Source organism: Ochotona princeps, chromosome 7, assembly GCF_030435755.1.
Source record: "Ochotona princeps isolate mOchPri1 chromosome 7, mOchPri1.hap1, whole genome shotgun sequence".
NCBI classification, from domain to species: Eukaryota; Metazoa; Chordata; class Mammalia; order Lagomorpha; family Ochotonidae; genus Ochotona; species Ochotona princeps.
This window is the reverse complement of record NC_080838.1, coordinates 56,073,869-56,086,670: the sequence shown is the minus strand read 5'-3', so window position 1 is coordinate 56,086,670 and position 12,802 is coordinate 56,073,869.

Sequence of the window (12,802 nt, the reverse complement as noted above, 5' to 3'; positions counted from 1 at the left end):
CTCCCTGCTTGTGGCCTGGGAGAGCAGTCGAGGACAGCCCAAGGCTTTGGGACACTGCACCCGCGTGGGAGACCCGGAAGAGGTTCCTGGTTCCCGGCTTCGGATTGTCACGCACCAACCGTTGTGGCTCACTTGGGGAGTGAATCATCAGACAGAAGATCTTCCTCTCTGTCTCTCCTCCTCTCTGTATATCTGACTTTGTCATAAAAATAAATAAATCTTTAAAAAAAAAATCAGACAGAACCTAACAGAAAAAGGGCATTTATCAATAATAAGTGTCAAAATAAATATTGTTTTTAATACTGAGTGAAACAATTGCCACAAATATCTAAAATTTTACAGAAAGTTCATGTTAGCATTTTACTATGAGAAATTAAAATAAAAAAGAGCAAGATGTCAGAGATGGTCTCATCAGATCACAATTAAAAAGTCGTCGTGATGCTGGCGTGTGTTGTTGGAGGGAGCAAGTGAACAGAGGAAAAGAAGAAATCCAGTTTGTACTGAATGATTCTTGGGGGATAGAGTAAAGAATCTCATAGTGGATTACAAAGCTGGTCATGGGTCTGAGATGGTGTTGGAGCAACAGATAAAATAACCCTGAGACAACAAGATGGACAGCCCAAAGTAGGGTCCTGGACAGGCTTTGAAACATCATCAGAACCACAGAGAGTGAAAGAAAGCGCATCACCCAATACGGCATCAGGGTTTTGTGTAACCTTAGTACACAACCTGTAACACAAACACCTTTGGGTGCCTTGGGAGTGGTATTAAAGGACTGAGTCCTTCCTATCCTGGGTACACTTCTTCCATGCTACCTTTCCCCACCCCCTCCCATCCCTCCAACCCCCCCACCCCTGCCTTCGCAATTCAGATAATCCTACAGAAAGGGATGGAAAATTTGAGAGTAGGGTATTGCAGGGGACAAACTCTGAAAGCCAGAACACTTACTTGGAAACCATGCATAAAACAGATGGGGCTTTCAAAGTGGAAACCATTGAGTTGCTGATTGACTGGTCTGTTTTTGTTTTTACCTAATGATATATATATAGAGAGAGAGAAAGAGTTGGGGAAAAGTAAAGCAAGCCATATTATATTTGTGTGTACATTTGGTCTGATTCAGGGTAGTGTGAAAACGTAAACACTAATGCTTTGGAAAGGCTATTGTAGGATTCCTAAGGAGGTAAGGGCAGTGCGCATTTGTACTGCATATCATAACACACACAGGGTCTCATAATGGAACTTGGATTCATATGTTAATATTAGTCTGAGGTGTGAAACATAATATAAAAAATCTGAGGTGTAAAGCTGGTTTAATTATTAAGTAAGGGCTTATTTTTTTGTGTTTATATTTATTAGCATTAAATAACCAAACAGGGTAACCTACACACAGCTATTGCTTTGGAAACACTTTAGAAAAAGGCTTGTGTATTATTAATCAACACAGTACAACAGAATACACAGTATGATACATTCATTAAAAGAACAGATCCCAGGGCCAGAATGTTCAGGTTTGATACCATTATTGTCATGCTGTCTGAAGTCTCAGGCATCTACTTACCATCAACACATGAAGAATGATTTTCATAGCTATAAGAAAGTAAGGATAAGAGTGGCTGCATTATGCAGCTGAGTGAATACTCCACATGTAACGCACAGGCAGTGCTAACACAAAAGAGCACTGGGGCATGTTGGTTGTCATTATCATTGATAGGAATCATGGTAGAAGCAGTATTGATAATTAGTAATTACAATAAAGATGGCAAGGACAGGAGATCATCTGCATTACTCAAGCTAAAATGATGATGAAGCGCTCTGGGGATTATTCAAAGAAGTGATTATTGTTGAAGTTTTGGGGAAGATTTTGAGAGAGATAATATCAAATTAAGATGAGGACTGTGGAGTCCTCATAGCAACAATTGCTGAATGAGACAAATCGAGGGCAAAATATATTTCAGGGAGTAGAATAACAAGACCAAGCGGGGAGACATAAAACATTCTGCAAAAGCAGTGATCTGTAGTCACCCAGGCAGCAAAGGTGAAGCCATTGGTGCACACCCTCTCGCTGTCCCTTGACAGCTATGGAACCAAGCCTGAGAAACACTGGCTTCCATCTTCATTGAGAAGGATTCATTTTCTGCTGAGATCGGAATATAATCATCTCCTTAGGACAAGGTCTCCCCTAGAATGTGGCTCACTGTTTCGAAATGAGTCAAAAACAGGGGACACAGAAGGCAAAGAGGGGTGGATTTTAGTTCTAGATTCAAGAGGACCTTGACTGGAACTTTTGAAGGGGGATTATTGTAAAAAAGGACAAAGGAAGTAAATAGTTTCCATTGTCTTATCTTTTTCTTTTCACAACTTTGTTCCACATATATTCTCTCTCCTAGTAAATTTTTCTACTCTCTAAATCTACCTTCAAATACTGCACTTAGTAGGATTTGTGTAAAGATTTTCAGTCTCCCATGAACTCTTTTATTTAATTTTATGTTATATCTATTTCCTAATATATGGATAATACTAAAGAAAGCTCAGTTTAAAGCTTAGTAGAGAATCAGTAAAAGGGTGATTTCAGAGGCTCACAGAAATTCTTATATGTTATTATTCCATCTGTTTAGATGCAGTATCTCTATTATCTGAAAAATAGACTAAAATTATGCTTTAATAAACAGTATTTAATTTTCTTTTGCAGGTGTCTTTGTTGTTTTGTTAATACAATTAAGGATAAAATCCAAACTTTATTTATTTTAGTTCTTAGAGGAAATAATTTTCTTGTAAAAAGTGTTCTGTGTATTTTTATAGAACCAGAAAAAACAGAATGAAATAAAATGAAAAACATATCGAGCCATGATTCCATAATTATATGATGTTGATGTTAATATTTTGGGGTATGTTTTCCTGGTATTTTCCTCATTTTGCCAGAGTTTTTATCACTTAGCATAGTCAATTAAATAATATCTTCCTGATCATATCTGTTTAATTCCCAGAATTTGTGAATATGTTACTTTATGTGACACATTGGATTGTGCTGATGAAATTGATACTGGAAATATTATCCTGAAATATTAGGCTAGTTCCAGGATAATTACAAGGGTCCTAAAAAGAAGAGGGAAGGGTTTGGGAGGAGAGAAGAAGGCTCTGTGATAGAGACGGAGGCTGGAGGGATGCAACCGTGAGCCAAGGAGGCCAACAGTTCCTTGAAGCTACGTGTACCTAATGGCTAGATCCTTTCTTGGAGTATCCTCATTCTGGCATCGGGCCCTAGTGCATCCTAGGTTTCCCCGTTTAAGACCTTTTCTTTCTTTCTTTCTTTCTTTTTTTTTTTTACTTCTGTCACCCAGGCCCATTAGAGAGTAAACACCTACATTTTAACCACCAAGTTTGTGGTAACTAGTTTTCATGCACTAGGAATCTAATAAACTTGGTACTAGCAAAGATGCAAGCAAAAGAAAATCTAAGTGAACCTACTTAAATGCCTGTGGAGTAGTTAATGAAAAGGTTGGAAGGGGTGAGTGATGTGGCCCTGAGGAGTGGCCTACTAGTTTAAGGCTGCAAAGATGTAGATTTCTTTGCTTTCCTTTTTTTAAGATATTTGTTCAATACTACTAAAGTATTCTTATAGTTTTCTAACTCTACATTTGCTTTGTGATTAAAGTGTTAATCTAGTTGCATTTCAAGTTTATTCAATGCTTAAAATTAGGAGAAAATTTTAATGTTAATAACAACATTTTTTCTGCAAATTAAAAAATGTATAACTTCAAGTGTAATTCAAATATTTTTGTGAACTTTCCCTAAGGAGAAACTAAGCTTTCAAAAGCTTAGTATAGGTGGGAAGTTTGAGATAGACAAAATATTGCCCATGGGGACTTCGTTGTCAGATAGCTTTTGAAATCAGCATTATTTTCAGTGCAGTGACTCAATGATAACGATACTTCTACCATCAATGAGATATCAGCGTCCCTGTATAAAGTCAGCTGAACCAATTGCTAAGTCTACAATGAGGGATCTTCATGAAACACAGTAACTATGCTACTAACAAGCATTCATGTGGTCTCAGCATACTTTGTTTATAGTAGATTGGAAATACAATCTTCACAGCAATTTCTGCTTTGTTCCTCTTTTTATAGGTTGCCCATATCAAAGGAAGTTAGCACAGATAGATTTTCCAAAGGTGATAATTATTAAGTTGCTATAAGCAGTGAATATTTGTTATTTTTTGTGTTACCTTACACAGTCTAAAATCTGGAATCTGTATGTAACAAAGACAGCCAAACAAAAGGTTATTGTTAACAACAATCCCAGACATAAACCAAAAGCATTTGTATTTCTGAAGGAAATACATTCAGCCACATGAAACTAAGTTGTGTTTATTCTAACAAGAAACACATAAATAAACATCCCATATTTGTTAGTTTTAGGTTGGAATTTCAAATATTAAAAGGTGCTATTTTTACACAAAGATTTTTTCTGTCTTTGCAAATTATAAATTGATTTGGCTCAAAAAACAATTTAAAAATACTGAGCATTTTCTGGTTGAGTGGATGAAGAAATTATGTGAGATAATACAAAAAATGAAGAATATTGTTGAACTTCATTCTGGTTGAGTGGATTAAAAACAGGAACAAAAACAGAACAGGTGAAGGAGGAGGACTGTGAACAATTTGGTCACTGGATAAAAAGCTTGAATCTAGATGGCAATGAGCCTCTTTGGACTTGACTTTTCAAGACTTTCTCAGGTTACCTGTGCTAATAACAAAAAAGATGTTCTGATTTTGAGGGGTATATTTAATTCTAAACTATTTGGAAAGAAAGCAACCATTGCAAAAGCAGCACTGTGGCTTGCATGTAGCTCATCTCTTGAAGGTTCAGATAAATGAGACTTGGTTCTATTTCAGCACTTTGACAGGTGTTGGGACCGTTAAGGAGTAGGAGCTGCTGGAAGATAGCTTAAGAAACACAATCCTAAGGAAAGAATAAAGTCTTCTGGTTAGGGCTCCCCGGGTTTGACTGGTTACCATGACAGAATGTCATTTTAAAGTGATCTTGGCTTTCTTAGCTCACTGACTGGCTTCCTCTCATCCTTTGACCTTCCTCTTGCACCTACTCTGTTACATTCATACCATGTGACATTGACGGGTGAATCTTCACCAGTCACATAGACTTCATCAGAAGTCAGAGCCAGTGATAGGCTCTTGATCATCCAAAACAATGAGCTAAAATAGATCTCTTTTCCTTACAAAATACTCCACCTCAGATATTTTGTTACAACACAAAGTGGAGTAAGACAAGCAGTTAAGTGGGGGAAAAACTGGTCCATTTGTAGAAAGAGTATGTTGAACCCCATAGTTTCCACCAAATGTAAAATTAAACAAAAATGGATCCTACAGCTATATTTGAAAATGCTGTCGAAAAACCATTAGTGAATGCATAGAGAAAAACATTATGGTCTCAATTTTATTAGATATGACCACAAAGCAGAAGATAAACTGGACTTTATAAAAATTAAAAACTTTTTACTTAAAAGAAATAAATGAATATATGATAAAGCAGTTCAGAGAATGGGAGAAGTCAAACTATACATACGACAAAGGATTGATAAATCAGCATATATAAGGAACTTAACACAAGAATAAAATACAATTTTTTGTCCTTCTGCCTTCTGCCACAGATCCAAGCTGCCAGCACCTTGATCTGTATTTCGTAGCATCCAGAAATACAAGAAGTGTATCTTTGCTGTTTGTAAGTTATTCAGTGCCAGTTTTTAATAGCAGTATGGAAAAATTGAAGCAGATAGCTATAAGAAAGACAATAACAAAAACTTGTACACAAACATTCACAATCTCATTATTTCTAAAAAACAGTAGACACAGTCCAAAGGCTTATAAACTAATAAAAACAGTGCTATAGCCACAGGATTGAATATTATTCAACAGTGAAGAGTCATTCAGTGCAAACTACATATTACAATACGACTGAACTTTGATAGTGTTACGCTAAGTGAAAGAAGCGAGTCAGGAAAGACAACATATTTTCAGGTTGCAGTTACATAAATCCCAAATTAGGAAACCAATAGGGACAAAGTGTGCTAACATGCCATGAGCTTGGGGAAGGTGGGGGTGGAGTACAACTGTAGCGACTAAACATTTGTCTTTATAGAGAGCCCAAGTGTCTGAAAATTAGATATTGGGGATGCAGCACAATTCTGCTCATCTGTCCCAACAATATTGCTCTTATAAAAAACAAAAATCATAATTCAAACCAAGATATCTCAGCACTTCTGTGGTTACTGAGTAGAGGCCAATTTCTAGTATAGTAAAATGTGTAAAGGAACTGGGCGACTTTATTCTAAAGTTGCATCCAGAAGTTTAGTGGTAGTGGGCTTCATGGTAGTGTGAAATTATGCAGAAATCTTATCTGGGATCAGTATGCGCTTCTGTGTGAGGCTACCTCTGTGTCTCTTCCAGTCCTCTTTATGTGAGTGTATGCGAGATCTGTGGAGGATAAAGTGATTTAAAGCTGGCATCAAAGAGAACAATTTATCCTTTATGGAACATTTTCATTTTCATATTTGTGACAGTAATATATTTTCATAAAGAGAGAACTCAGAGAAATTGAAATAAAAACAAATTAACTCAAAAGAACACGAACTATTGGCATATGACATTTTGTTAAATTTCTGTTTTAATTTATGTATCTAAATTAAATTTTATATGTTTTAAACCTAAAAAGGTCAAGTACTTGCTTGTTTATCCCTAATTGTTTTTTGTTAGCATGGGAAGGATTTCATAAATAACCACAGTGAATACACAAGATCATATTTTAATATTTATGACAAAGGTTAGGGGGTTGCAGACCCATGGGCGTGGGGTGGGAGGTGGAAAGATGGGTGAGTTATATGTTTCAGTTTCCCCTCCTGTGTCCATGGAGTTGGGGTGGCGGGGGGACAAAGGGTGCTAATGTTTGCTGTCAAAGTACCTCAGTGCCTGGTAATGGAGACAGTCTTTTGATGTAACCTTTGAGGGCCACGTGAGGGAAAGAATGCTCTGTCAGTGTTACTTGAGTAGTCTTGATTATTCTGAGAAGTTGTCAGCTTTGTTACACCACAGCTGAGAAATTCTAAGGCCTGTTGCTGTCCTCAGTGTGCCTACACACTTAGGTGCCTATTGGAGAGTCTGACCTGGAATGTTGTTCAACTTGTCCTTCTTTCCATCTTTTGATAAGACACTCAATGTCTTCTGTTGTCTTAGATGAGCTGGTTGTCTTGTCTTTTATGTTCATCTGGGTATATCTGCATTCTTTCACCAGGGTCAGTGACTGAGGTGACCCCTCAGTGCAACATGTGCTCTAGGGTTGGACCACATGGTTATGTGATTTTCCTTAATGTTGGTAATCAAACACAGTGGTCTAGTTGGGGAGTGCTAAGAAACCTCATCTAGGAGATTCTCAGACCTTGCTCTCATGTGTCCCAGCTGGTGCAGGTCTGCGCTATGTATCTTCTGGCATACATACCAGTGGGTACAGCTGCCTAGTCAGTCCCTCCGCCAGTGCTGGCTGTCATGTGAACCAGTGCTAGCCCAGCCCAGCCAGCCACCAAGCCCAACTCACACATACCTGTGGATGTTGTGGCCTAGTTGAGTTACCCTGAAGAATCCCTTTCTGGGCACTCCCAACCATGGTTTTTGCCCATGCAAGTGGGTTCTATAATCTAGCCTAACCCAGCCCTCTCCGAGCTCTGGTTTTTGTGTTCAGCAATGGGTGGTGTGGCCTAGCCCAGCTCAGCTCATCAACAACCACAGTTCTACTATGCCTGGTCCCGGCCCCAGTTTCCTGATTTGCTGGTGAGGGTTGTGGCCTAGCTTGGTCTTGCCTCCTCTAGCCATAGCTCTCAGCATCTGTTAGTGTACACTGTAGGACAGTCTGCGCACACTGAAGACAGCCTGTCAGGCTGGCCCCCAGCATGTACCACCAAGTGCTGCAACCTAGCAGCGGTATCATAAAGATTCCCTACCGGGCCAGCTTCCAGCCCTGGTTCTTGTGCATACTGGTGGGTATTGCAACATAGCCTGGCCTTGCCTGCCCCTAGTAGCAGTTCTCATCAGTGGATGCTGTGGTCTAACTTGACACAGCCAGTTCCTAGCTCCGGCTTTCCTGTGTGCGAGCAGATGCTGCAGCCCAGCCAGGGTGGCCCCAAAGGACTCCTACCACATCTGCTCAAAACTTTCTTGAGTCCCTATCTGACTTTTCTGTCCATGACACAACCCTCAGAACAGGAATCAGAGCTCTCTGTTTTACCACTGTTGGGAAATATAGTCTTCTGTCCACTCTACATATCTAGGTACAGAATGCCATATGATAATTTCTCAGATACCAGCTTTTTATGCTCTCTTGATCTTGGTAAACAAAGATCAATTCCTCTGAGTAGTATTTTGGGAGATCTCCTTAGTATCAATGATATGAGGGAGAATTACTTTGTGCCTTAATCAAAGATGGGGCATAAATTGCCACTGTACAGGCATTTGAGCAACTTGTCCTAAAGAAGTTGCTTCTAGTCTGGAGTTTCTTCAGGTGAGTAAGGGTGATCTGTTTCATGGAAATCTATTTTAATCTTTATTTGGAAATTGGGCTATTTTAAGCCACAGGTTATATTGACATACCCCTGTAGCAGAATGACTGCATAAAGTAAATACTACATAAAAATCTATTTTGTTTCTGTATTACTAAATAATTCTGAAAATATTCAGTCATACACCAAGCCGAAGTATTCAGGTGGAGCACAATTAGAACTTCGTGTATCAGATAATTGTATTTACTTTGATAACCGAAGTGGGAAAGAGCAAGTCAACTTGGCAACCTATTAGGAGCTTTGACTTCATTTAAAATTCAAGTTCTGCTGTATATATTACTATGAAAAATAAAATTCAGTAAGTCCTAAATAGTGGCTGTCCTTAAATTTAAGATTTTTCTGCTAAGTTTGTGCTTTGATCTTTCTTTAATATTTTATAAAAATTTTTGCAAAGTTAAAATGTTGAATTAAAACTACCCTCTAAATTAAATCAGAGCTTGACAGCACATATCAATATTTTCACAATGCAATACATGTGGAAATAAAATATGTTTAAAATTTTTAAATTATAACTACCTACAATGAGGACAGTATCAAATTATTTACTTGCAAACACAGAAGAAAATGAAATGCAGTAAAATCGAGAAACTGTGCAGCTCAAGAATGATTCCACAGCATTTTCTCCTTTGTACAGTAGGTGTCACCAAAAAGCTAAATATGCCTGGATAACATGCACTCTTAATAAACAGAAATGTTCACGTATTGTTAGAATCCAGTTGTGGAAAAATATTATAGGGGAACAATGTGCTTTTTTAGCGATCAATACTGCAAAGCCACTTTATTTCCCATTGGACATACTAATGCCTTGAAAAAGACAATGTTTGGATTGTATTATCCTGTCCTTTTCTTCATATTTTGAGATTTCGGGGCAAACGATTTCCAGGTTCAATGAATTCAAAGCACATTATCCATGAAAGGTTGACTGGCTAATTTCTATAAACCTTTGAGGACTTCCGATGAAAGAGGTTAGAATGCATACACAGTTATGAGATATTCAAATGATCTCATGTTTCCTTTAAGCAGTGGCAGAGGGCTCCACATACTATCCACATTGCCAACATCATTGTGTTCAAATAGCTATCTGAGAGCATTGCTGGGAGCTGCCACTCTACAGGAGAGGAAGGGAGATACAGTAAGTGCCTCCTTCTGCTGCCTCAGCTTGACAAGTCTCTCAGTTTGTTCCCAGTTGACCTTGAGAGTTTGATTCCCAAGGACAGTTGCATCAAACCTTTTGGGCTGATGCTGAGGAAAAGGGACAGGGATGAAGGAATTCTATTTTCCCAAACCGAGGAGGCAAGTGATTTGAAAAACATCAAGTCAATAACCACAGCTGATGGCTCAGTTGTCATGGGGCACTGTAAGGACTCTGCAGTTCACAGTCATTTTGTCACCAAAGCTGGGTCCTAAGGTGCAGTGTCTAACAAGGCATCACCAGTTCATTCATCTCTTGAGATGCAAGCAGATCCTATCAATGGGTGAGCTGGTCCAGACTGTTTACCTCATTCTGGGGTAATCCTTACTCTTACAAACACTCTGTCCATCCACATATAAATGTATAAGCCAGATTTAACCTCCAGATCTTTAGCTTTGGTTCCTGTTTACCTGACATTGGCTTTCAAAAAAGGAACCAGAGTAACTGGATAGGCAGACTGAGCTACTATTTTAATGACATTCCTGAAGTGTGTTAAGAAAAATTTACTTGAGACACAGGGAGGAAGGAAGGTGCATAAAATGGAGAGGGATGAGGGACGGAGGAGCGAGCGGGGAGAGAGAGAGAGAGACACAGAGAGAGAGTGAGAGAGAGAAACAGAGAGAGACAGGGAGAGAGAAGAAGAGACAGACTCAGGTCCACAGGATCATCCCCAAATACCTGCAATGCTTGGAATGAGGGCTGCAATTAGGAGCAAGGACTCAATCCTTGGGACTATCACTGCTGTCTGTTACCTGAACAGGAAGCTGGAGCCAGGAGCTGAAGCTGGGCAGTAAACACATATTCAGATGGGGGAAGTGGTGCATCAGTAGGCATTGTAGCCATGAGGCCAAACTCCAGCAATCTGCAATAATCACCTAGGTAAAATTACACAACCTATAGAGTGAATATCCATTTTACTTTCTCTTCATGAAGTATTTTATGATGATTTCTTGGGCCTGGTGTGATAGCTTAGTGGCTAAAATCCTCACCTTGCATGTGCCAGGATCCCTTGTGAATGCCAGTTCATATTGTGGCTGCTTCATTTCCCTTTTAGCTTCCTGCTTGTGGCCTGGGAAAACAGTAGAGGACAACCCAAAGCCCGTTGACGCTGCACCTGTGTGTGGGGTCCAGAGGAATTTCCTGGCACCTGGCTTCGGATTAGCTCAGCTCTGGCCAGTGTGGCCACTTGGGAAGTGAACCAGCATATCGAATGTTACTATAGAGCCCTTAATTCATATCAAATATTGCTACAGGCCCTTTATAAATGACAATCTATATTTAATAAGCAATAAGAAATGTTTAATACTCCATCAAATGTAATAAACATTTCTTATTGCTAAATAGCTAGCTTTTTCTTCTGTTATGAATTCAAATATTCTTTAAGATTATCTTTAGGGAAAGAACTTCAAAGGATACTAACATTTATATAATTCTGGAATGATTATCAGCATATACCCACTAATGTAAATAATTATTTTTAACTAATAAGCTTATTTTCAAATTTCAAATTCAAATTTCTTCAACTTTTCCACTTCTATATTTTCTTCTTATGTTCTTATGTTTTTTAAGCTTTGTCTTTTTCTGAAAGCATTTTTGTACTTTTAGTTTATAATTAATTGCAAAGAAAAAGGGTTAGGACATAGACAAATGTGTTTCTCTTTTCCTTTATAGTGACTTCTCTCCCTTCCTTTTTTCAAAATTATAAATGATTCCAGTTTTCTCCGATGCCTTATGTTAATTAGTTCATATAACTCTTTTTGGCAGCCAAGCTGCAGGTAACTTCCCTATTTGGCTATTACCTGCCTGGCTTTGTAGGGAAAGCATGTGATAAAAATTTTCTTTACTGATTCTCATTAATTTTGAGACACTTGCTACAAGCACACTAGTATTTATTATCTTAAATAATTTTACTGGAAGTATCTAAAAATACAAAAATGCTAATAATTGGAAATACAGTATTTGTCAACATGGTGTTATTCAGCTCTGTGCATTTTAGACTATATTTGTTTCTCTTTAACTTAACTTCAGTCAATTCACATGACTTATGAATTAGTTTCTAACGAGAAGCCTCAGAATCAAAATCCCAACTATTCCTTCATGGCTCATTGCTACTAAGAAACCGTGTGAGCTTGCAGGCCCAACAGCCTATGTGACCTTGAGCACTGATGGGTTCCAATTCTTATGAATCCAGGCCCAATTCCAAGTAATTAAGTAGGTGGTTACCTTTGTTGCTGGACCAGAGAAGAGCCAGGCATGGGCAGTCCAGCCTAGATAGAGAGGGAATGTATGGTATTTCCCCCTCACCTTGCAGGCTTTGTGAATTGCCCCTGTTCAGGCTATTATGAACTGTCTGTATAAAAACCCAGTGAATGTGCTTTTGGGGGAAAAGTGGGGTGGAGGGGTCCTGCACTGTTCAGCCTGCTCTCAACCAAGAACCACTGCATCGGTGACGGCTGGAAACCCTAGCTCGAGTTTGAATAAACTGCCCCTTGTGCACTTGCATCGACTTCAGACTTCTGGTGATTTTTGGGGATCTCAAAATCTGGGAATAACACTAAGGCACAGTTGCCCTTAGACTATTCTGACTTATGAATAGAAGAATGAGTTTTTACAAAAGAATTTGAGAAGATGAGATATTATCACCAATGTCATAAATGTGAAATTTCATTCGGGATTCACTGCAGGAAACATTTTATATGGAAAGAGATTTACTGCAGGAGCAGGCTTTTCATGTGGTACAGTCCATGAAATTGATCTTTGAGATATCTGTAGCTCATCCAGAGTGCCCAGGATGGAGCCGGACATCCTGTGCTTCTGATTCAGCTTTCTGCTAATGTGCAGGTTGGGAGCTACCAGTGAGGTCAAGTCCTTGGTCCCTGCCACCCGTGAGTGAGACCTGGATTGATTCTCATGGCTTGTCTATGGCCTAGCCCAGCTGTAGTTTTTGTGGGTATTCAGGAGTGAATCAGCCTGTGGAAAATAAATCAGTC